We start from the raw sequence: 27,029 nt of genomic DNA on the forward strand, positions 1-27,029 counted from the left end.
GCAGCATCCCACACAGAAGGGCAAGGCACTGATCTCTCCCGACTCAGCCATGGAGCAGGAAGAGGCCATGGAGAAAGGAAGAAAACCAGCATAAAACAATGATCCCAAATAGACAACTCTGGAGGATTTATTTATTTATTTAGCTTATGGGACGTGTTAGCCAGGGATCACCGAGGTGGCTGGCTGCGTCTGTGAAAGGAAATTTTTGGGGCGGTGTTTATCTTTACCCACGGGACGCCTGAATGCTGGTAGGCATTTGGGGCAGGCTCCTTTCTTGTCCCTACACAGTTTATTCACTCATGGGAATCAAACCGTCGAGCTGCTGACCTCAGCGGTGCGCAGGCCCGGCATCTTACTACATGAGCCACTGCGGCCTCCAACTCAATAGGATACTGTGCTGGATAGTGTTGAAAGCCACCGAGAGATAAAAGAGTACAAATATGGATGTAACACCACCATCCCAGTTCCAACATGATCTGACTGGCGTGGATCTAGAGACATTTCCTCCAGAGTCCTCATCAGAAGCAAACTGATCACTCTCTCAACAATCTTCCCCAGAAAGGGAAGTTTGGAGACTGGTTGATAATAATTGAAGATGTTGGGACCAAGGATGGCCTCTTGAGGAAGGGGAGGTCCCACTGCCTCTTTCAGGATAGGGAGCACCACCTCTTGTATCAAAGACTGCTGCTGGTCACAAAGTATACTATTTCCCAAAACTGAACTGTTTTTAATTCTGTATTAAAGTTTTGTTACAGGCTACACAACAGTTTTCTTGTATTTGACAGAAACTGGGAATATAGGCATTGTGGGATCAATCTTTCCTATTTCTGTGATTTCCATTCCATCTTCCCGATGTCTTAGACATTTATTACTGAGTTTGGTTTGCATCCCACACAGGAACACAATCCCACAGTTTCTCCATCTGCTGTGCAAGGTATGATTCTAATTTCTCATCCTTCCATGTGTATATCTCTATGACAGACTGCTTCCCCCTTCCCCCATCACAGCAGGAAGCTCCTTGGGATAGACAAAAGACTGGATGAAACTATTCAGATTTCTTCTTGCAACCTAAATTGCAGTGTTAGGAAAACAGGCCTGATGGCAAATGGGAAAGGGGGGCAAACTGCTCATTCTAGCAGCATGGTTCGATATTCTGAACTTATTTCCAAATAAAAAGGATGGATGGATGGATGGATGGATGGATGGATGGATGGATGGAGAAAGCGATGATGGAGAGAGAGAGGGAGAGAGAGAGAGATCATCTGATTTGCTCATCTTATACTAACATTCAAGTGGAAGAATAAATATCCTTTGGTGTAATGTTATTTTCAGCTTGGTGAAGCATGATCAAAATGAATTTGAAGACTATGTGTTCCAAGTAGTTTTACCTAATTACCTCACTTCAGGTCATATAAACCATTCTATAATGAATCAAAGTTTAACATTGGCCCACCTCTTAGTAAAAACCTTAACTCGGAGTAACTCCATTTTTTTCTAAGCCAACATAGAGGTTCCAGAGTTTACATCCAATTGATGGTGTTGATCAAGTAATTTCCCTGTAGATGATTTCATACGTAGCCCAGGTCATCTGGCTGGCTCTTATCAGCTATAACTTCAGATCCAGCCCAGAAGCAAACTCCGCCTCTGCCAGTTAGTCAAAAGCATTGGTGGACTCTTTCCATTGAACAACACCTGGCTTTTCTCCAAGGGCAATAGTGAGTTTGGTACAAGCAAACGAGATTTTCTACTTTGAAGTCTCTAATCAGTTTGACAGCAGAAAACCTCTGCATAATTATTCCCAAAGCATTCTCTGGTGCCTTCTTGTTGATGAGAAAAGTGCGTCCAAGTGCCTGGCGAGTAAGAAATAACTAAATAAATAAGAGGCTAAATAAAAATGTATTCAAATTATAACATTACAATTAAATTATAATTGCTATAGGTTGCTTTATGTGTGCCTAAGTCTGGGTATGTGATGTACATACATGAACTGTAGAGGAACCAAGTTGGTGTAATGGTTAAAGGTGCTGGCTTTGAAACCAGAAGACAGTGAGTTTTAGGCTTGCCTTAAGGGAGGGTGCAGTGGCCTAGTGTTTAAGAAGGTTGGCAGTTTGAGACCCAAGCATTGTGTAATGAGGTGAGCTCCCGTTACTTGCCCAACCTCTTGCCAGCCTAGCAGTTGGAAACCATGCAAATGTGAGTAGGTAAATAGGTACCACTTTGGTGGGAAGATAATAGCGTTCCTTGTGCCTTGGTGGTGTGTAGTCATGCTGGCCACATTACCACATAACAATCTCTGTTCCCTTGGCTAGGAAAAAAAGATGAGCACTTAGAATGAGATATGACTGGACAGGGAAAACCTTCACCTTTACCTTTTAAATATGAAAGCCAGCTGGGGGATTTGAGGCCCGTCCCTCTCTTTCAGTCCAACCCACCTGAGAGGTTTGTTGTTGTGGGAAAATAAGGAGGCATCTTCAGGAGGGCATAGTGAGGCAAAGGACAAAAGAAGAACTATGCCATTCAGTACAAACTCTGTCCCTTTAGTGCATGCATCAGGAGATCACAAACACATGTGAAAGGGGTACAGTTTTTACAGGGCTAACGTATCACTGCCTGAGGTAATCAATGGTGTGTATAGTCCTTAGGTGAAGAGTTCCTAAACTACATTTAGTTAAAAAGAAGATGAGGAATCATCACAATATCTTCCTGTGATGTTACTGTGGAAGCTGCCCTGGCTACCACTGAGGAGCTAAATACAATTCAAAGTCCTGGTAGTTTTCTATAAAGCTCTACATGGCACAAGACTTACACATCTTCAAGTCAACAAGTCTCCACTTGTCTCTATTCAGCCTACAAGATCAGTCAGGATTGGCATCTTCTCAGTCCCATCAGTTAAACAAAATGAGCAGTCTTAAAAATTAAGTAAAGAAGTAAGATATGCCATTCATATGATTCTTATTGTTTCCTCTGTGACTTCATTTATGCATGTGATGATGTTTGCAAACTTTAGCCAAAAATATGGGGAGAAAGCTTCCTGCCCTGAGAATTTTTATAATTAAAAATGTAAAAGAACAGGAGCCAGGGGAATGAGCAGATTGGGATGAGAGAGGTACTAGACTGTGGAGAATATGAGTAAGTGGGACAAATACTGAAATTGCAACCCAAAACTTAACCCCTTGGGCCGTACAGAACTGTCTTTTGGAAGATTGTAGTCTTAAGATGTGTTTCTCACTAAGTTTACATCAGAGTTCTCTTCTTCGTGTATTATTTGCCATTGCAAGTACATGTATATTTTGTCCAACCGATGCATGGGGAATGGAAAGTCTTGGACAGGAATCCTGCTGTGCGGAGTAAACGCATTTGCAAGCAAACAAGCAAGAAACAAAGACTGCCAAACTGAAGAAACAGAAAAGGAACTAGGACCTCCTTCATTTTGCTAACATGCCTACAATTGATAATCGGAAAAGGCGAGGCTTCTTTGGCCTGTGAGCACAACTTAGAAACTGGGCTGCGCAAGAAAGCTTGGTTGGTAAATAATTAATTGGATTGGCGTGAAGCTTGTTTGATAAATGCACTGAATTATAGATAAATAAATCTCATTGCTAGCAAAAGCAGAGGACAAGGACCTTTGTTTGAATTCATTGCTATGCTTATTATCTTGGTGGTTCATTACAAAAAAGAAAGAAAGAAAGAATGATTCAGGGCTCAAACTTATCTATAGCTTCTCCTCTCTGTCCTTCTCAGTATTTTTTAATTCATTTGTATTCATGGAATCACATTTGTCATGTCATGAGCCATAATAATGATGGTCAGGCAACTGGACATCCCATGACAGCATGGGTGATATCTATGGACAGGACCCAGGGCATTATATAGGTAGTCCTCAGCTTACAACCATTTATTTAGCAACAAGTTACAATGGCACTGAAAATAGTTGCTTAGGACTGGTCCTAACCCTTACAACCATCATAGCATCCCCAGAGTCATCTGATCAAACATGGGATGCTTGGCAACTGGCGTGCACTTAAACAGTTGCAGCATTCTGTGGCCATGTGATCGCCATTTGCAACCTTCCCAGCTAGCTTCTGACAAACGAAGTCAATGGGATCTGGATTTACTTAACAGCCATGAGATTCACTTAACAACCGTGATGATTTGCTTCATAACAGTTGCAAAACAGGACATAAAATTGGATGCAACCCACTGAACAACCTCTTTGCTCAGTAATGGAAGTTCTGGTTTTAATTGTGATCAAGGACTATTTGTAAAGTGAGTATAGATTGGGACATTCCAAATTTGTTTATTTTAAATAGATGTGAAGCCACAATATTGCAGTGGGAAAGTTATGATCATTTATAATATGGCTACCAGATCTAGAAATGTTTATGATTTTAACCCCCTCAGCATGTCTTTGTCTTTCTCAGGTAAACAATGTGATACCTATACTGTGAACTTACATTTATTTAAACCGAGCTTTGAAAAAAGATGGAAGAAAAGGCTCTGATTCATTCTTCTTCAACCACTCTAGACATTGACGATGAGTCATCAAAATGGCCGAGCATTGAAGATTAATTCAGCTTAGTTCACAAAATAGCAGAATAACAGAGTTGGAAAGGACCTTGGAGGTCTTCTAGTCCAACCCCCTGCTTAAGCAAAAGACCCTATATCATTTCAGACAAATGGTTATCCAATCTCTTCTTAAAAACCTCCAGTGTTGGAGCATTCACAGCTTCTGGAGGCAAGTTGTTCCCCTGATTAATTATTCTAACTGTCAGGAAATTTCTTCTTAGTTCTAGGTTGGATCTCTCCTTGGTTAGTTTCCATCCATTGCTTCTTGTCCTGCCATCAGATGCTTTGAAGGATAGGTTGACTCTCTCTTTTTTGTGGCAGCTCCTTAGATATTGGCACACTGCTATCATATCACCTCTAGTCCTTCTTTTCATTAAATTAGACATATTGAATTCTTGCAACCGTTCTTTGTATGTTTTATCCTCCAGTCCCCTGATCATCTTTGTTGCTCTTCTCTGCACTCTTTCTAGAGTCTTAACATTTTTAATATAATTTTATTAAAGTTATAGTTAATTTTTGCAGTGATTACAGTAACTCAAGGGGTCCATCCTGTACACTAATCCTAAAATGGCTTTCCTTGCTTTGGTGCAGTATGACATTCCATGCCATTTGCTTCTGGCCAATGACAGCTGGGTTTATGACAATGGTTTTTGCCTCTTGCAAAGGCATGTTCTTTTCTCGGTGCTTGAGGATCAGCTGAATTAAAACATGGGTATCATCCAGCTTTCTGTTTCCGTATGGATTTAATTGTGAGGTACATTTTATTATCCCATGGGCATGACAATACTGCCTAATCAGTTGTAACACAGAAGAGGAAATCCTTTGTTCCTCTTATAAGGAAAATCCTTCCTGATAAAGAGATTTTAAGAAAGCAAATCCAAAATCACAGTACATGTTTGCAAAACAAACTAACCGATAGTTCCCAGAAATACATGCCAACACCGAAGGCTATATTTTCTTTGAGTGCTCATGTGTCAGAATTCCTCCAAGGCAGAGCTGTCAAACTTGCGGCCTATTGGCCGGATGTGTCACATGCTGGCCACACCCCCACTCGGTTTAGCAAAGGGGGAGGAGTCCCGATATGTCACATGATGCTGCCATAACAACACAAGTTTGACACCCCTGCTCCAAGGATTGTTTCTCATATATGTGTGTGGTTTACATGTGATAAATATACACAACAGGAGCCATAATTAAACATCATGGAAGAAGCACTGGCATGTGATTACCACTTACAACATCAATGCCCACTTTCTTGCCATTTTCACAGTTCTAGATATGCTTCATATAGGCATCTTTATTGGTCAATAGTTCAACACAAGAGTGTTGAAACAAAGGCCATGGGACTCATGGACTCATATTCCATTGGCAAAGCACAATGCTCCAGTAGTGGGATCCTACCTTAGTCACTACCGTTCGGTGGGTGATCGTGCACGCACTTAACAAGCCAATCAGCTGAGAGGATGAAGAAATGAAAAGCTAGGAGCAACTCTCCCACCCTCCCATGCGCTTTGGGGACTTTTATCCTCTCAGCTGATTGTCGGAGGCTTTTTTTTAAACTAATGGTTCAGCCTTTTTACTAAAAGTTTGGCCAAATCAGCCAAACCGGTAGCATACCACCACTGCAATGCTTACTTCCAGAATTAGTTAGTATCTCCAGTTTAAAGAATTGGCAGGGCTGAGGAGGACCCTTTCCTGAGCTGTAGAAGAACCTCAGCTAATAAAGGATACATTTCTGGCCAGAAGGACAAGAGCAAGGCAGCCTCATATGAGCATTACTTTCCAACCTCCTGAAGAAGTTCCTTGAGCATGGGAATTAAGAGCCTTGCTGGGTTTCAAAACAAAACTGGATACAGTATATTGTAGATTTTATACAGTAATACCTTTTTATTAGTCTCACCATACCGAAATACTACAGGGAAATAAGAAGGAATCCTACTTACCTGCAGCTTATATTTACAGACATCCCAAACCATCACTGCCACTGAATCATCAGAGGTGGTTACATTTGAAAATATGTTATCTGATCAGGTGGACAAATGCTAAAGGAATATCTAAAATAAAAGGAGAAATTCTGGCCTGCAAGAATTCCTTACCTTCAGTTTCTTCCCCATGATTCAGTTAAAATTCTGTTTTACCTCTCTGTGAGATTTTGCTCTATTCTGGTTTAGTTCTGAAGGATGGTCTACAGCAGGGGTGTTGAAATAGATTTCATTGAGGGATGCATCAGGGTTGTGCTTGACTTTGGGGAGGTGGGAGGTGTGGCCAGGGGGTGTAGCCAGCTTGATGTCACTCATGTTGGGGGCACCTGTGGTGGCCTGAGCGCTCTGCCAGAGGAAACAGGCTCCTAAGCTCCGTTTTCAGCTGTGATGGCCTCCTGCAACCCTCTGCCAATAAAATGGAGCTTGGAAAAACTGCCCGTGGCCTTCCCAAGCTCCATTTTTGCTGACAGAGGCCCCACAGGGTAGTCCTTTGCTGTTTCCAGGGTGGCCCCGCAGTCCAGACCTAAGTACCCCACAGGCCAGATCCAGCCCACAGGCCTTGAGTTTGACACCCCTGGTCTACAATATGGACTTCCCAAGCAGAGAAGCAGAAAAGTCTACCTCTCCCATCTTCTCAACTTCAGTATCTCTATGATTAGTTATATATATTAGTTATTAGTTATTATATATATAAAATCAGCAAGATCCTCCAAAAACACAACATTAAAACAGCATTCTGCACAAACAGAAAAATATCCATCAACCTAAGAAACCCTAAAGACAGAATCGAGTTAGAAAACCAAGGAGTATACGAAATCTCTTACACCGGCTGCCCCACCACATACATCGGACAAACTAACAGATGAATAAGTGCACGCATTGAAGAACATAAGAACTCAATCAAAAAAGAACCGACCTCTTCCCTGGTCCAACACCTCAAAGCCACAGGACATGAGATTGACTTTAAAAATACCAGAACTATCACCAAAACCGAACACTTCAACAACAGAATAATCAGAGAAGCCATAGAGCTAGAAAAACACCCACACAGCATGAATAAACGAGATGACACCTCCTGCCTACCAGCCATTTGGAAACCCACCCTCACGAACAGATGAGTACCTAACATGAAGAATGACACCAGACCCACACCCACGAAGGCCACACAAGATGCTACCACCACACTTCCATGTAGAAAGCGGACTCACACCCACACAGATGATGAGACACGACCACAGACCAGAAGGCGTACTGCAGCTGCATCACTACCCGCTTCAAACCCTTCCGACCCATACATGAAGCAAACAGACGCCCACCATGAAGATGTGGCATGAACACGAATACGAAGCCAAACAACAGGACCACATCTCACCAGCTCAAATCCCCCAGCAACTAAGACTAACTTGAGCACAACCAAGCCCCCACCTGAACAGAACACACCCCCAGCCAATCAGAACACGGCCAACTCCCCAACCAATCAGAACACAGCCAAACCCCCCACCAATGAGAACACACCCCCAATTGGAAGTATCTAGGCAACGTTTCCATGAAGTCTCATTCATCATCTTCAGGCTTGTGTCTTCGGCTCTGTGCTTCTCGGAGTAATGTGAGCTTGCAGCTGCTTCTTCCTTTTAACTGCTAGTGGGGGTGTGACTTGATTGGGTGGGGGCTTGGCTGTGTTCTGATTGGGTGGGGGTGTGTTCTGTTCGGGTGGGGGCTTGGTTGTGCTCGGATTAGTCATAGTTGCCAGGGGATTTGAACTGGTGAGATATGATCCTGTTGTTGGCTTCGCGTTCGTGGTCGTGCCACATCTTCATGGTGGGCATTTGTTCACTTCATGTATGGGTCGGAGGGGTTTTAAAGTGGGTAGTGATGCAGCTGCGGTACGCCTTCTGGTCCTTGGTCGTGTCTCATCATCTGTGTGGGTGTGAGTCTGCTTTCTATGTGGAAGTGTAGTGGTAGCATCTTGTGTGGCTCTTATTGGTGTGGGTCTGGTGTCATTCTTCATGTTAGGTACTCATTCGTTAATGAGGGCAGGTTTCCAAATGGCTGGTAGGCAGGAGGTGTCATCTTGTTTATTCAGGCTGTGTGGGCATTTTTCTATCTCTATGGCTCTCTGATTATTCTGTTGTTGAAGTGTTCAGTTTTGACGATAGTTCGGGTATTTTTAAAGTCAATCTCATGTCCTGTGGCTTTGAGGTGTTGGACCAGGGAAGAGGTCGGTTCTTCTTTTTTGATTGAGTTCTTGTGTTCTTCAATGCGTGCACTTATTCTTCTGTTGGTTTGTCCAATGTATGTGGTGGGACAGGCGGTGCATGGGATTTTGTATACTCCTTGGTTTTCTAACTCGATTCTGTCTTTATGGTTTCTTAGGATGGTGGATATTTTTCTGTTTGTGAAAAATGCTGTCTTAATATTGTGTTTTTGGAGGATCTTGCTGATTTTGTCTGTAGTGCCTTTTATATATGGGAGAAGGGCTTTGCCGTTCTCTTGTTCTCTGTCTTGGATTTTGGTTGGGGTTTCTTTTTGGATTAGGTGGGTAATCTTCTTTCTTTGGAATCCATTGGCTGTTAGTCCATTAGTGAGAGTGTGTAGTTCGGTTTTTAGGTGTTGTTTGTCGGCTAAGCATTTTGTTCTGGAGATGAGTGTCTCACCTACGGAATTGATCTGTGCTGGGTGGTGTTGTGAGAGTGTGTGTAGATAGCAGTTTGTATGTGTTTTCTTCTGGTAGATGGTGTGTCCTAGGGAGCCATTGGATTTTTTGTATACAAAGACATTTAGGAAGGGAAATTGATTGTTAGCTTCTGTTTCCATGGTGAATTGTATTTTGGGGTGTAGGCTGTTGAGGTGTGTGAGGAAGTTGTTCAGTTTTTCATTCCCGCATGGCCAGATTATAAAGGTGTCATCTACGTATCTGAGCCAGAGTTTCGGTTTGTGATCATATTTTTCTAGGGCTTGTGTTTCAAAGTGTTCCATGTAGAGGTTTGCAATGACAGGTGAGAGGGGTGATCCCATGGGTGCTCCTTCTATTTGTTTGTATTTTTGTCCGTTGTAGGTGAAGTATGTATTGGATGTATTGGATGTATTGTATGTATTGTAGTGGTTGGTCAGATCTAGGATGTGCTTGGGGGGGTTGTATTTGTTTTGGATGGCTGTCAAGGCTTCTTTTATAGGCACTTGGGTGAAGAGGGATATGACATCGAAGCTCACTGGTAGGTCGCTGGGCTGTAAGTTTTGTTTCTTTATGATCTCGATGAATTGGAATGAGTTTCTTACATGTGAGTTGATGGATTCTTCATAGGGCTGTAGTTGTTTGGTGAGAAATTTGGCTAGGTTTTGTAGAGGTGAGCCTATGGAGCTGACTATTGGTCTAAGTGGGGTTCCTTCTTTGTGTACCTTGGGGAGACCATAAAGCTTAGGGCATCTGGATGATTTCTCTCTGGGTATGATTCTTTGCTGGATTTCTTTGCTGATGGGGGAGGCTTTTATTTTGGATCTGGTGGTTTTTTTCTAGGTAGGTGGTGGGGTCTGTGTTTAGGGGTTTGTATGTGGGGTCTTGGAGTAGGTTGGTTAACTTGGTTTGGTAGTCAGATGTGTTCATAACCACTGTCGCATTGCCCTTGTCTGCTGGTAGGATTATTATGCTGGTGTCTTCTTTCAGGTTAAGTAGTGCAGTTTGTTCTTCTTTGGATAAGTTGCTTTTGGGTGGTTTGCTGGTGCAGAGGATGTTGGTGATTTCGAGTCTGATTCTGTTAGCATCATCAGGGTTGGTTTTGGTCAGGCTGGTTTCAACTCCGCATATAATGGTTTCTGTGGGGATGTGTTTGGGAGTGACAGCAAAGTTGAATCCTTTCGAAAGGACATTGGTTTCGGCTTCGGTGAGGATCTTGTCTGAGATGTTGTGCACTGTTTGTTTCATGTGTGGCTGTGAGGGGGGAGGAGTTTGTTTCTGGCATTGTTGTAGTTTTCTGAGTTCATTGGTGTGTGTGTCTGTCTTGAGGGTTGTCTTTTGTTTCGGCTCTCCAGACAGCGAGTTGTTTGGATTTGTCCCAAAGTGCGGGGTGAATCTTGTTGCTGAGTCTGAGGTAAAGTGTGAGGAGATCTTTGTTGATTTGGTCTAGGAGGAATCTTTTTGTGTGAAGTTCATTTCTAATTAGGGCCAATTCTGTTCTTTTTAGGATGCGTTTGGTGGCTGCTGTGTTGATGTGGAATTTCAATTGGAAGCTTATGGGGATTAAATTTTGATCTCAGCAGTTGCGTAGGAATGCAAGGTCACATAAAATGGAAGCTCTTTGGACTTCAAGTTTTTCATAAGTCCTGGTCAGATGGTGGGTTTCCTCCCCGTGGAGGTGCAGTATTTGTTTTCTGAGGTTTTCGTGGATATTTGTATGCGGATCTTTGGTTATTCGGGTTTTCTCCCACGTAAAATTGAAAGTGTCTTGGCGACATTTCAACGAAGTCTCATCCGTCATCTTCAGGCTTGTGTCTTCGGCCTCGTGCTTCTCAGAGTAATGTGAGCTTGCAGCTGTTTCTTCCTTTTAACTGCTAGTGGGGTGTGACTTGATTGGGTGGGGCTTGGCTGTGTTCTGATTGGGTGGGGGTGTGTTCTCATTGGTGCGGGGTTTGGCTGTGTTCTGATTGGTTGGGGACTTGGCTGTGTTCTGATTGGCTGGAGGTGTGTTCTGTTCAGGTGGGGGCTTGGTTGTGCTCAGGTTAGTCTTAGTTGCTGGGGGATTTGAGCTGGTGAGATGTGGTCCTGTTGTTTGGCTTCGTGTTCGTGGTCGTGCCACATCTTCATGGTGGGCAGCTATTCGCTTCATGTATGGGTCGGAGGGGTTTGAAGCGGGCAGTGATGCAGCTGCAGTATGCCTTCTGGTCTATGGTCATGTCTCATCATCTGTGTGGGTGTGAGTCTGCTTTCTATGTGGAAGTGTAGTGGTAGCATCTTGTGTGGCTCTTGTGGGTGTGGGTCTGGTGTCATTCTTCATGTTAGGTACTCATTTGTTAATGAGGATGGGTTTCCAAATGGCTGGTAGGCAGGAGGTATCATCTCATTTATTCATGCTGTGTGGGCGTTTTTCTAGCTCTATGGCTTCTCGGATTATTCTGTTGTTGAAGTGTTCAGTTTTGGCAATAGTTCTGGTATTTTTAAAGTCAATCTCATGTCCTGTGGCCATATTTTAAAAAAAAATACGCCTCCATTGCTCAATATAACATTTTGCTGGTGGACAGTGCCCAGGAACTAGAGGGCAGATGCAATTTTTCACTAATCCAAAAGGATCAACTGTAATGGGAAGTGAAGCCTTCAGATAAGGCCCAATGTGTAAGCCTGCTGCAATATGTGGATTCCTTAAGAAGAAAACTATTATTTTAACATTGCAACTGCTAAAAATGCCTACATGTGGACTCAGGGGTAGGTTGGGGACAAGATGGGGAGATGGCAGAAAACAGCAGTTGCCAGGGTTTGGATTTGGCATTATTATGTGCAAAGGGAGAAATGTCCTTTTTCACTTCATGTGCCAATGAAATTTATAACAAATATATAACTCCTTAAAATCCCACAAACTTTTGATTATTTTATCATTTTTGTCAGGTACATAAATTGTCCCCCTTGAGACAGAGAGTGAGAAAGAGTTTAATTTTATTGGCTTCTCATAACTAGCTTTGATTTTGGAGTCTGTTGTTGTTATTCACGGCATTTCCAAATTCTGATAATACTGACTTTCATATCTTTCCCTAAATTGATAAGTGTCAAACTTAAAGCAAAGGAAATGGAAAATAAACAACAAGAGCCTGAATGGTCTAAATGGCCTTTTCCAATCCTATTGTCCCTGTTATTATTTCATAAATGCATGATATTTCATTCTAAAAGATGATAATGCTCAGTAAAATCATAGTATTGTTTGGATTAATTCTAGTAGTTCAAATACAAATTTTTCTTTCAAAAATTATACATCATACAGCAAAGATAAATAATATAATTTCCCAGCATATGAAATAGTGTCTCACTGATCCTCAACAACAACAACAAATTGAAATAAATAAAAAACATGCATGGAAGGGTCTAGTGTGGAGATGGTGTAAGATTATGCTTTAAATATGGGGCTCCAATGTCTAAATTTCCATTTCCTTTTTTTTAATAAGCTTTATTGAATTTTTATTACATTAAAAACATAAAAATATATCACTCAATAACAGCTATTTGTGTTGCTTATCAATAATTTGTGCAATAATTTGTGCAATATTTACAGATATTAGTTTGTGCATAATAACATTCTTATTCTATCTATATTCTATATTTAATAATTACCTATCCTTAATCTATCTCCGATCTGTCCAGTTATACCATTGTTCCCACACCTTATAAAATATTGAAGCTTCCTTATCTTTTAAACTCAGTGTTAATTTATCCATTTCAGCACAATTCATAACTTTTTGTATAACCAGTTTCTCTGCGGGTATATATGGCTGTTTCCAACATTGGGCAAAGGCAATCCTGGCCCCAGTCAATATGTGTAATAATAAGTATTTTGTGCACTTTACATATTTTTTTTGAAGATCCCCAATAGGAAGAGTTCTGGTTCTAGGTCTAATTGTTCATTGGTGATTTCCATATGCAGCTTTTTTTTTTTTTTTTTGCTTTTTATAACTTGCAGAACATGAGAAAGAACAATTACCTTCCAGAGAAAATGGACCTTTAGAGATAGACTGGTGGCAACATGTCACTCATAGAAGAAGAAGAAAAAAATCAAGAACATTGTCCATGCAGTCCAGCCCATTTCATATTATATGCTTCAAGTATCAATAAATGAAGCAGCAGGATTAAAGCCCTAAGGTAAAATAGGTTAAGGTTCCAGAAGTCCTTTGGGAGGCCTTTGTTAGCCCTGTTTTTTTCTGCCATGGCACAAGTGTTCGATAGCTTTGCCACCATCACATATCTCCACAGGGGAATACTTTAACTTTGCATTCTCCCTTCACTCTTAATTCCAATATGCCCAACACATTCCAGTATGTCTCATACCTTAAACTCTTTCTTACCAGGACTCTGTTGATGATGCTGATGATAAAGATGATGAAGATGAAGGCAACTGTATTCTATATAGCATCCTTTTCTTTGTAGTTACTTCAGGCAGAGTTCCCTCCTTTTCAAAGAGCTGGCCCAAGTACGCAAGTTCTAATTTTTTTAAAAAAACAACTTTATTTTTTAAGTAGTTTCCTGCAAAACCATTCATGGGTGGATGAAATAGTGAAACACAGCATCAATAAAGAAGAAGTCTACCATTGAAAGCTGAGTTTGTACAACCTGTAACTGTTTATGCAAAACATCAGAGAAATTACCAGAGACAATCAGAAGACCCAGAATGCCCATTAAAGCGAATCAAATATCTAATCAATTATCATTAACCAAAATCTTTTATATACTTAGAGACACTAGCAATTTCTTGTTTGTGTTTCCTGGAAATTCCCTATACAGGCAGTCCTCGACTCACAATAGTCATTTAGCGACTGCTCAAAGTTACAATGGTACTGAAAAAGAGACTTATGGCTGTTTTTCATGCTTACGACCATTGCAGCATCCTCATGGTCACACGATCAATGTTCAGACCCTTGGAAACTGATTCTTATTTATGATGGTCCTGTGGTCACTTTTTGCGAGCTTCTGGCAAGCAAAGTCAATGGGGAAGCCAGATTCATTTAACAACCATGTTACTTATTTAACAACTGCAGTGATTCACTTGGCAAGACAGGTTGTAAGCTATGGCAAAACTCACTTAACAACTGTCTCACTTAGCAACATAATTGTTGGGCAATTGGGGTCGTACGTCGTGGACTACCTATATTCTGTAAATTACAAGCTTACATCAGAGTCTAGGAACAGTATTAACTTACTAATTAACAGTATTAATTTTTCCCCTTTTCAACATAGTTGATCCTTGAAACAGATTTCCCTCTGTCACAGAGATCCCTGGATCCCTCCCCTTAAATAATCATTTGAAGATTCTAGTTGTTTTGGCCTTGGGTACTTCAAAAGAGACTTCTGGAGCTTTATCAGCTCCCATTCTAACTCCCTCGATCCAGAAAATGAATTTGGGGAAATTGGGAGTTCTTGAACAGTCCTCCAAAATGTGGAGGTGAGGGGTTACTATGACCCACCCTTGCAACTTTGGACTGGAAATATGGTTAGAATTTTGTAACTGTTTGCCATCTTCTTAGAACTGACTCCCAGAAAACGCAGAACCTTGCTTTGGTCTTGTGAAATAGCATGTGAGATAGGCTAGTTCAGGAGAGAGTGAAATAATGATTTGGCTGAATTTCTAGGTTCCATAGCCCGGGAAGAATGTGGATCTCAGTTGTTGTCTTCCAAGGCTTCATTCAGAATACTGAACAAAAGATTTAGTTATACTCAGGATAGAAATATTAAAATAACTGGGATAGTAAATATAAGAATACTTTGTTGTTGACAGATATAATCGTTTTAATCCCATGGATTTTAATGTGTATATTCAAATCTAAATACATATTTTCTTTTTAATCAGGTGTGCTTAAAGGGCCAAATAGTAAAAACAAGTTAAATAAAATGTTATGACTGGTACATCTTCTTTGTTTTGGCTTATTCTGTGATTAATTAAATCTTATTCCACTAAATAAATTGATTGATTAATAAGCAAAATGTGCATCCATGTAAATGTCTGAAACCATAAGTTCTTTTTCTTTAAAAACAAAAAAAAGGATATTATATGTATAAGTACAAACATTTTCTTCTTGGATGCATCCATCCTCCTTACAGAGGTTTGGCCCATTTGGAGTTTTTATAAAAATCCTTGGACTGGCTGTATCTTTTTGAGTATTCATATTTTGTTAGTTATCAAATGGGTTTAACCAATTAAACAATTCAATTGCCTAAATGTAGCAATCTTTTGGTTACTGTCTCTACTGTTTTCCAGCCCTGTTTTCTAGAGAAGAGAATGAATCTTCCATCTATTTAAAAATAAAGTCTGATAACCGTTTTCCAAGTAACAAATTTAATTAATTAATTTCATAAGCTGCAGTTCAAAAACTCTTTTAATAATCTAGTTGGGTGGAAAAGATTCCTGACTTTTTGTCACCATGGACACTGTCTTCCTACAATGTTAATTTTTAAGAATATAATATTCATCATCAGACAGATGCCAATGCAAGAAGTTTTTTTTCCTTTCCTTTCCTTCTTTTTTTCAATTTTCTGCCTTTCTCTGAGAACAACACATCAACCTTTAATTAAAGAATAACTGCACTTTGTCATGATAATTGTGTTAACAAGTACACAGTTTGTTAACTGCTGGTCAAAGATCACAGTGAACTTTTGATCAACTGGTCCAATTGAGACCAGTTACTTCAACTGCAGCCCCCAAGAAGACAAGCATCTCTCCTCTAAGGAGCTTCAAGTTCTGTCTGGGTACAAGACTGTTTTGAAAACATAAGGATCTTCCTGAAAGAAAGATATTCTAATGCTTATGTTTGAGAAGAAATATGACTTATATTGGCATTCTTCTGTTTGCTTCTCCAGGATTTTGTTCATTAGTCCTTGAATTTTTTTCCACCCAGCCCCACTTCCTCCTCCATTCCAATTTATTTGGTTTCCAGCACACTTTGAAAAGTGGTGCGTTTGTGATGAAGGGGAAAGGGAAAGGGAAAAGAAAGCAGTTGTGATTTCATTATGTTTCAATTTACACCAAACTTTCTCAGCAGCCCCTGGTCACATCTTGACTTATTCCGCGCGCCCCCGCCCCCCCTCCTCCTTTCCACTTGTGCAAAGTGCCTATTTGCAATTCTCCTCGGAGCCCCATTCTGGAGTTCAGCTTTCGGGGCAAAGCCCAGAATAGATCCAACGCTGTGTCGAAATGCCAGAGCCTCCTACACCTCTGGGCTCCGCTTGATTCCTTCTGCGAGGAGGAACCGCTTGGCAAACAGAGACACCCCCCCCCCCCTGCCGCCGCCGCCGCCGCCGCACTCTTTACAGCGGCGCGCATGGGGGAACCTGCCTGCCCCACTCCGCCTCCGCCTTCTAGGGCATTGCCCGACGGCTGGAGAGAGGGGAATCCCGGTGCCTCCTCTCCCGTGTACGGTTCGGTAAAGGAGCCTGTCCTGGACGTCGGATCGCCCGCAAGCCAGCTGCGGCTTCTTCTCCACGGCCCAGGAACTTCTCCAAAGTGAGTGGGTTTCCGTTCTCACGCGAGACCCTTCCTTCTTTCCCTCCTGGAGGTCTCCCAACTTTTCTTTCTTCCTTTCTCCTCCGCCGCCGCTGCAGCCCCGCCAACTTTGCGGGGTTTGGGAGGGCCCGGTACTGCCTGCCTGCCTGCCTGCCTGCCTGGTCCCTGGGCTGGGCCGGGGCTGGACGCGAGGATGGCGAGCGCCCAGATCTCCGTCCCGTTGCTTAACGCGTTCTGCTGAGAGTCATCAATTATGCAAGGGAACGGCGCGCTGCACTGGGGGAAAGGCAGGGGAGGCAGCGCACCAAGATGGCGACAACCGCAGTTTTTCCTGCAGCCTCCCCACCTCTGCAGTCCAGCAACGCCTTGTAGGAGTCGCGCTAGCGCCGCAACCTCAGTAAGTTGCACCACTGTCCCGCGGGGGGCTTAACTGTACCTGTAGGAAGGAGGTGGGGGGGGGAATGCACGGGTAGACCTCAGATCTCAAGTCCCCTCGTCTGGGTTTCTTTTTACAACCCCTTTTTCTTTTTTTTCCCTCTTTCCACTTTTAGGTAGGTTTTGTCGCAGAGCGATTTTCTTCCGGCCCCAAAGTCTGGGCTGCTTTCTCTCCCGGAGTGAGAAATACCCTTTTCTTCACTTCCAGCGCTTTGGGAGGGAGTTGGGGAGGGGGGGGCACGGGCCGTGTCTTAATAACCCCAAGTCCACTTCCACTCGTGCACTCAGATCTTGGGAACCATTTACCAGACTGGGAGTGGGGGGGGGGAAACAGTTCAACTTCTCGTATAAGGTTGATTGTTTTATGGCTGCTTCCCTCCTCTCCCCCCACCCCCACCCACCCCCAAACACACACTTTAAAAAAATACAGAGAGGAACTACTCTTTTTTCTAGTTCGGAGAGCCCTCGGTGCATGGGGCGCTTGAAACCTTGAAGCCCTTTGGTTCAGTTCTCTTCAGCAACTCCCTCCTTTTCCTAGCCGGGGAAACCGATTTTTCTTCGCCCACCCCCGCCACCCCAGCAGCGACCTACGGAGCGTCTTTTCTGCATTGAGGAAAAAAGAGCGCCTGCTCTCCGCTCTTGTGGACAGACTAGAAGCCAGGTTGCGGGGGGGGGGGAGGGAGGGAGTTAAAGGTGGCTCGGTGGACAGGCGGTGATAGCAGGTACATCCCTTTTTTTTTCCCCTCTCACCCCCATTATTAGCAGGCCACCTTTTCGGCTAGGCTGCCCATCCTTGAATCCAAGCCCTCTGTCTGCATTGGTAGCTTCAGTATTAGGGGCTCACTTTGCGCCACGTCACAACCCAGCCCCGTCCCTCCCTCCAAGATCCGCCGCAAAGTCCTGGTCTGGAGCTTTCGCCAAAAACCTTCCTGTCTTGGTTCTCTCTATTCTTTCTTGGAGGGGGAATGAGGAGAGAATGAAGAGTGAGGGAAGATGCTCTCTCAGATCGGAGAATTGACGGATTCTCCTCTATATACCTCCGCGTGCATGCGGACTGCAAGTTTATTTGAGTCAAGGAGAAGAAATAGGGCTGGGCTGTTGCAAATATCCTTGGCGAGTGCCGATTGAAGCTGCTCCCCACCTCCGGTCCGTTCAGCCCAAGTGTGGGGAGGACTTGGGGGCGTGAAGGACGGGGAGGAAGTTGGAGGAGCCAGCCAGAAAGACCCAGCAAAAGAGGGACTGAGAATCCGCGGCTGAGAAGTCCAAAGGTACATTCATCAAAGCATATGAATGAAAGATCGACGGAGGGGGGGAGGGAAATCTCGACCGCTACAACTCTTCTGGAGTTAGGGGTGGGGGGCAGGCAAGCAGGCAAAGACTGCGGGCTTAATAGATTTGCGCCTACCCCCATCTCCATATTTACCGAGCGTTTTGCAAAGGTCTGGACTGGCCCTAGGCCGAGCAGGCTTTCCCAGGTGCGTGGATGCGGAAGGAGGACTCAGGATGTTTCTCCTTTTCTTCCTGGCACACTGGTTTTTGTGGCGAGCCAGGTTCTGTTAATACTGCAGCGTTCTTCTCCGGGGAAACGCGTGACCCCTATGTCCTGGACTTTGTTCTGAAAAAGGAGACGGCGTATGGATGTGGGAGGGGAGGGGAGGCAAGGGGAGGAGTTACAGCGGCTTCCCCAAGGCCTCTCCATCTGAGGGTAGAGGGGAATCATTCATTTTTGCTTTCTCTCACCACCGTCTTCCGTTCTCCTCACAGGATTGCGGAAGCAGCCGCTGGGTATCATATGTAGTGTTTGGGAAAAAGCTAGGGAGAGAAGTAATTTAAAACAAGTAATGCTATTCAAGGAGTTTCTTGCCGTTTCTCAGCAGATTTTTTTTCACTCCCACTCCTATAACGAGAGGAAGATTGATTATAACAGCTTTATTTCCGATTCTGCTTTGCTTGTAGCTTGCTCGGCTGTAATTTTCTTGGCGCCTGGTGCCCATGGTCTCCGGAGCGCGTTTCAGGCATGTGGTGCTGAAATGGACAGCTCCTTGACCTCGAAATAGCTGTTAATGCCTAAGTGGCTGGCGATTTTCCCCTCTACTATTGCTTTGATCTTTCCATTCGTATCGAATGCACAATTGTATAAGCTTTTAGTTTTGCTGTGGAGAATGCCAGAAGTAACTGCCAGATGTTTTTATTTGGCCCCAATTGTGTTAAGCAGCTCTGAAATTATTCCAGCATCATTATCAAACAGAAGAATTTGCACTGCTGTTTAATTCTAGGGTGGAGGTTTCTAAAGAAATTAACAATAGGACTTTCTAGAAGATTGTATCACATCAAAAAAAAAGCAAAGAAACTGGTCAATGTTACCTGAGGCAAAGTATATAACTTGGGAAGTGGATTGAAAGTCCACTTCACCTCTGGGCCTGGCAGGTTTCTTGATTTGCTTTGCTGCACCTCGAGTCTCTTAACAGAAAAGAACTTACATCACAGTTATTTTGAGCCAACAATATAAGAAATGGATTGAAACACCCTGCAGAATGGAAGTTTCATATAAAGTCTTAATTATGATGAAATGTTAATCATAATGGAAATGGCAGAGATTTTTATTACAAATATGTGGTATTCATAAACATGTAATATGGGCATGTAAACTATAGACAGCATCTATTCTGTGTGTTGAGTCATATTTTATTATCTTGCCACGTAGCTCAGTCTCTTTCAGTATCACTTTGTATCATTAAAAACTGCCTATTTATATTTAAGATAGAGACATAAAAACACGGTCAAAATCAAACTCATGCTTTCATGGCTACAATAGTCTCAGTATTAAAGCTCCATCACATAAATCAATCCTTACTGGGGTCAATTTTGCAGCTTCCATTTTGAAACCTTTTCTACAACAGGATACATGCAATCTTATATAAAGAAATATAAACACTCTATGTTGCTGTCATTCCTAACATTGTCATCCTTAGCAAACAGGCACCTGGGCATCTGATTCACAAGCTGGAAATGCCATAACTGTGATTTTACCACAAACTAGGTTTAGGAAAGAAGTACCAGGTTTGTGGTAAATATTGATGTCCCTCTGCTGTTATCTACCTCTAGGTGGCATTAACTGTGGTTAGGGATAAAATGGCATATAATGAAACAACAAATTGAGTGGGGTCTGCAAAGGGTATCTTAACTATATTTTAACTGATAGTTATGTTGCCTAAGTTAGATTTCTCCTTGATTCAGCATCTAACTCACACTAAAACTAACAATTCTTCATATTATTTGAAAATGAAGTTTTCAGTTCATAAGTAAGTTTAATGGCCATTGAGGTGAAATATGGCTCAAAATAGGCTATGAGGACTAGATATTAATTTTATCTTTTGGTCTGCTTATGAATGTTTTGAGATATTTCAAAATTTTGAGATATTTCAAAATATTTGCAAAGTTTAGACTATTAAATGGATTAACATAGTCATAAACTATTAATAATCCATATTGTAGATAAAGTTAATGGTCTCTAGACAGACATGTGTATACATGCAATATAATAGATTAAGTCAAACCTCATACTGACCGAAGTATACTATACTGACATCCTTGCTTTGCTGTACATCACACTCAAAATTACTTTGCCATGTCAATGCTTTATCAGAGACTGAATGAACATATACATATACAATAATTGTGTGGTTTGGGGATGGGTGGGAAGTGACATGGCACCAATAAAGCCACTGATAACTCCTTTGATGTATTTCTATAGTTAGATAAAATCCACTGCTTTGGATTAAGATCCATTAATATGGCACTTTCAGAAACAATTTAATTATGAAATTATAATGAATTGTTTCCCCTTTAGGATAGGATTTGCCAGTAGTTATTCACCACTGAAATTAGAACTGAATCTCAAATGCCTAGGAATAGGTTGCATGATTTGGAGTGGCTAAGTTGGCTTTCAAACTGGCTCTCTTTTCATTCCTATTTAGAAGCAAGGTCTTCTTTTACTATGACTTAAGGCTAACCCTGTATTATACACAGAAGTATCTGTTGAAACTATTTTGCAGAGGAAGCCAACCTTTAGAGAATATAGGAGCTCCATCTTCCTTCTTAAATCCATATGGTTTGATTTATATTCATATGATTCTTTATACAATAATCTTACTGATGTTTATTGCTTTTTCCCTGTTACGTTAAAGATGTAGAATCTCCACCTTCATTTTAATTGTACAGAATGTATGCAAATCAAAAGATTTCCATTCATTCTTGAGTACTTTCCTTTTACATCAAAATAAATTAAACAACCTGAATTAAAACAATTCAGTGCTGTGCAAACTTTATTTATTTACAAATGTATATAGTCATCCAACTTATACATAGGTAACTGTGGGTAGCTTACAAAATTTTTAAAAATTCATCCTATAATAAAACCCATTAAAAATACCTAACCTCCATGGCAGCATTTATATGATAAATGGCTATTCATAAGTTTCTCGCTGATCATACAAGGTTCAAAATAACTTATCCAATTTCCAGTGCAGAATCCTAAAGCACTATAAATTGGACAGTCCAAATTACTTTAACATTACTCAATGAAATAAATGTGCAACAATAGTTTTCGGGGGGCTCTAAACATGTGTCAAACCTTTCAAATACTTGATTTAATATTTACTAATACTAAGGTTAGAAATCCTGCACAGTACTTACATGATTAAGAAAGATGCAGATTTGTATTTCTATAATTCATAATTTCCAACATTTCCAACAATCAAATTAAGAATTCTCACAATTTGGAGCAGTATTAAGAACTCAACCTCAAAGTGACCATATAATTCTAAGCTTTGCCTTATCAGGGCTCAGTAAAACGGTTGAAGTAGTGCTTTGCCAAATAAGCACTCTCAAGTATCACAGGTGCCATTTGGGAAAGCATGGATTATTCTCTTGGAATCGGGATTGAAATTGGTCACCAGTAATCCTAATGTATCTTTTGGGCTTACCCATTCATGTTCTAATGACATGGGAAAATGCCCAAAACATTGTGCCCTTGAGAGAGTAAAATGACCATCATAAGTGGGTAAGTAGCACCTCAGTTGTTGGCCTGTAAGGGTCCTTCCAGGAGATTTCTATAGTTATACTAGGTAGCTTAATATCTCAGTGAAAGAAGTAGTTGAAGATTCAGTTCAGAAAGAATTTACGGTGGGTGAATATCAGTGCACTTGCCACTTTTCTTTCACTGCAATATATTTTTGAGATTTTTCTCCTTTAAGGGAAATACTGAAGAGATGAAAAAAGATATGAGAAAAGGCAGCCTAAGCAGTGTTTAAATATCAAGCAAAGAACCTATAGATAGATTGTGCTGAACTAATATGCAGAAACTGTCTTACTTCAATTTAGAAATAGCTTTCAAATTTTTAAAAATAAGCTGATGTTTACTTGCTTTTCTGAAGTCCTAGACTTGGCAGGGCATCAAAGAATGCCCTGTCAATTTATCCCTGGGGGTGATAGGCCTTGCTACTCTGATCACTTGTTTTTGTGGGGTGCCAGAAGATTTAACATTGGTTGCTGATTCCTAAGAAAAACTTCTCATTTTTATCAGGACTTGGTTGTGTCGGAATTGGGGCTTTCTATAGCAATGCTTTATTTAGCTAATTTTTAGATATAACAGGACTGAATTTACACAGTGAAATACAATGCTACAGAGATGGACAGGTCACAATGAGACTGGTATAGAATAAGTGTGAGTTCTCATTTTGCACATCCTTATTTTTAAGAGTAGTAAACATTTTGGAAAGTATTTGTAAGTGTTAACTTGACCCCATTTCACTTTTCACCAAAAGATAATAATCTGCCCCATTCATACAAACTTTAAAATTAGTGATGGGTTGCAGGCATTTAAGAACCTACCATGAAGGGGAAAATAGAACAGAGCAATGAAGTGACATATCAAAGCTTTGAACAGTTGTTTAACTTGGTGAAGATATTTGGCCATCTGATATGTGAGTGTAGGATTAGCATCCCTTTAAAATAGGGGTCCCTAAACTTGGCAACTTTAAGACTTGTGGACTTCAACTCCCAGAATTCTCCAGCCGGCATTCTGAGAATTGAAGTCCACAAGTCTTAAAGTTGTCAAGTTTGGAGACCTCTGCTTTAAAATAATAAACATAAGACTTATCATTTTTGCCTCGCATTTGGAAATGATTGGGAAGATCAGAGCACATCTTGGGACATCATGAATAAGACACCATATTTGGACTTGAGTAAGAATTTCTACTTCTCTGGATCCAAGAAGGGCAAAGTCTCTGCAAATAAGGAACCCTACGGAATCTTCCTGCTAGTAAAGTTAAATGGGAGAACGTCAAATCGGGCTTTAGAAAAAGCCCATCTATAGTTGCTGAGGGTGAGATTGTATGAATATCCTGCAATACAGGGCTTGCAGCTATCTAACATTTGGCAATAGAATTCAGGGGCACTGGAGATATCATATTGACGATCAATGTCTCCGATTCTCTCCATTACTATTGATTTGGCCTTCTCCAGGGTTAATTGGCCTAAACATCATCAATACAGGAGTTTTGGAGAAAGGTTTATCGGCTGGCAAGGTTTATATATCTTTTTGGCATGGCTCTTTTGTGCTTGTTCAGTTGGTCCTGTGGAGGGATGTTGCTTTGCAAGTGTTTGATGCTTTGTTTTGGGCAGATGGTTTATCTGGCTGAGAAGATGGTGGTTCCATCTTGCCAGTGTGTCAGTTGCCTCCTGTGCAGTAGCTGTGTGATGAGATAGCTTGTTGCGAGAAGAGTGTTCTTTTTCCCTGATCATGGTATTATGGCTGGTGTTTGATTGTGAAGGAAATAGTACTGAGTTGGGAGGAAGAACGTTGTGTTCAAAGCATCAAAAACCAAACTCAACCAACAACCTTCCCCACCCTGATGGTAGCAATAGCAACAGCACTTAGACTTATATACTGCTTCATAGTGCTTTCCAGCCCTCTCTAAGCAGTTTACAGAGTCAAGATGGTGCCCCAACAATTTGGGTCCTCATTTTACCTAGGATGGAAGGCTGAGTCAACCTTGAGCCAGTCAAGCAGTCAACTTGGTAGTCAAGTTCAATAGAATATTAAAGCTCATGTTAAAACTCTGCTGACTATTCATTTTAGTGTCAGGAAACCCCACCCCACCCCTATTCAACTCTCCTCAGCCATCCCCACCTATGGGAGTGAAAGATCACATTGCCTTTCACAAAACCAGAAGCTGCAGAAAAGTCACAAATAAGCAGGCATGAGGCACTTCCAAGGCACCTGATTCAGTTTTCTTCTTGGAAGCCAGACTGCCCTTCAGTTGACAGATTGGTTGGGAGGGGCTGATTTGACTAAAGCTTCATTCATCTGGACTGTCCTTCGAAGCTTTGCACAGCCCTCATACTTTTCGTCTTCAGTTTAAAAAAAAATCAATGTGTAAAGAAAATGGCAGGCAAAAGAGCATACTGCATATCAATTTACAAAAAGGGGGAAAAAATCAATAACTGAAAATTTCACTTCCCAATAAGCCCCACCCAAATGAGCTGTGCCATTTCCTGAGCTCCCTAGGATCTCCTGAGTCACTTTTTTTTTTCCCCTTTAACTCTGGAGTTCTACCCCACCCAAGTGAATACAGGTCGTCCTCAACTTACAACGTAGTTCACTGAGCGACCGTTCAAAGTTACAGTGGCACTGAAAAAAGTGACTTGTTACGACCATTTTTCAGACTTACGACCTTTACAAGCATCCCCATGGTCACGTGATTTATACTTGGATGCTTGACCATTTGACTCCCACTTATGATGGTTGCATTATCCCTGGGTTGTGGGATCACCTTTTGTAACCTTCTGACAAGTCAGTGGGGAAGCCGGATTGTCTTAACAACCAGGTGACTAATTTAACACCTGCAGGGATTCACTTAACAAATATGTCCAGAAAAATCATAAAATGGGGCAAAACTCATTTAATACATTTCTCACTGAACAACATACATTTTAGGCTCAGCTGTGGCCATAAGTTGAGGATTGCCTGTATTACTGTGTCCATGGGGTTGGGGAGGGCTAGTTAGGCCATCCAATTACAGGGATTCAAGTTGAAGCACCTCTTACAGAAGATTATCTCCATCTCCAGGGAAGGAGAAGCTGTGTGCCCCTCTGGATCTGCTATGCATCTGTTTTGGCTAAGTATCCTTTCCCCTAACATGCTGTCAGAATTCGCTTTCTGGCAAATCAGTTCACTTGGTTACATTCTGGAGAAACAGTGAACAGTTTTGACCTTTTGTGTGGCACTCTTTACCTCATATATCTATCAGTTTCACCCTGAGGTAAAATGCTTACCTTTTCAATCTCTCTTCACAACATTTTGTTTCCAGTACATTAATCATCCTCACCGCCAGTTTCTCTGACTCCATCCTAAATTCTGATGCCCCAGAACTAGACCTAGAACTAGAAATTAAGATGAGTTCCTAACTGCAGCAGCATCAAATGAAGCATTTACTTTTAATGATTTAAAAACTGACAATATTTGCCTTTATTGCAGTTGAACCACCCTGCTGACTCAAATTCAATCAACTAGTATTTCAAAATGTTTTTGCACATATTATTACCAAGCCTGGTATGCAAGCTATGTAACTTCTCTTTCCGACATTTTTCTAGTTTTTGAATATGTTCAACAGCTGTATTCTAATTAAAGAGTTCTCGCATTATGCACATTCGAGACATACATGACCTCTTGTTGCTAAGAGTCCAGATTTATTTTGTTCATTTCCCATAATCTAAGCCAAGGGTCTTTAAACTTGGCAAGTTTAAGACTTATGGACTTCAACTCCCAGAATTCCTGAGCTAACATGACAGGAGGAGGAATTCTGGGAGTTGAAGTCCACAAGTCTTAAAGCTGTCAAGTTTGAAGACCCCTGATCCAAGCATTAGAGTATGGGCAAAAAAGTTGTGAATTTTAGGAGCCAGTGTTGTTTTTTATTTTAAAAGGCTTAAAGGTCATAATTATAGCAAATTCCCTCTTCTTGTTTTTTTGCTCAAGGTTTTTACTTCAGGATTTTCATCTTTAACTCCGATCAAATTCAAGTTTAAATCACACTGTTCAAAATCACCCATATACATTTTTATCAATCCTGTGTGGTGCAACCCATCTCATCCAATAGTCCCAACTAGATAACTGAAGATTGTAATGTCAGTAATCAAATCCTTCATGTTAACAAGATGTGCATAGTTATTTACTTGCAACATTCTTTTTCAAGCCTTTCTGGTCCTTTTTCATGGGAAAGATCACCTGATCTTCTTGAATTTCTTTTCTAGAACTTCAAAATCTATAGCGAAATAGCTGTAGCACTTTTTTTTTAAAGTCCAACACAAAATAGAAGGAAGGGAGATTTTATTAGTTGGCTTGGTAATTGTTGGAAATTATTTAATCATGTTCCTAATCCCTCTTTCTGAGAAATAGCACCTTCTTTCATCCAATGGGTCTTGTCAACATATATTTGATTCATTTTCTTTTACTAGTGAGTCACCAACTACCATAACACTTCTCTTTGTCTTCATGTAGGACACAGTTGTATCTCCTCTGCCCCTCCCCACCTGGATTTTACTGTTCTATCTCCTATTTCACAATATTTTCTTCTTTTTTTGAACTCTTAAACACCGTTAGTTTAATGAAGGCATCAAAGCTACTTCTGATCTCCAATGGTGGAAAGGTATCTTCTGGTCTCTAGTTTCATGAATACCAAGTTTGCTCGTTTGCTCTTCTTTACGGAGAGTTGCTTCCGCTGTCGGTTTTTATTTTCTTTACAGCATTCTTGTTCCAGATTAACCAACTTTGTTTGACATTGGAAGATCAAAGCTACAG

The sequence above is a fragment of the Pseudonaja textilis genome, chromosome 2 (genome assembly GCF_049901715.1).
Source record: "Pseudonaja textilis isolate UNSWEBS1 chromosome 2, rPseTex1.2, whole genome shotgun sequence".
Lineage (NCBI taxonomy): Eukaryota > Metazoa > Chordata > Lepidosauria > Squamata > Elapidae > Pseudonaja > Pseudonaja textilis.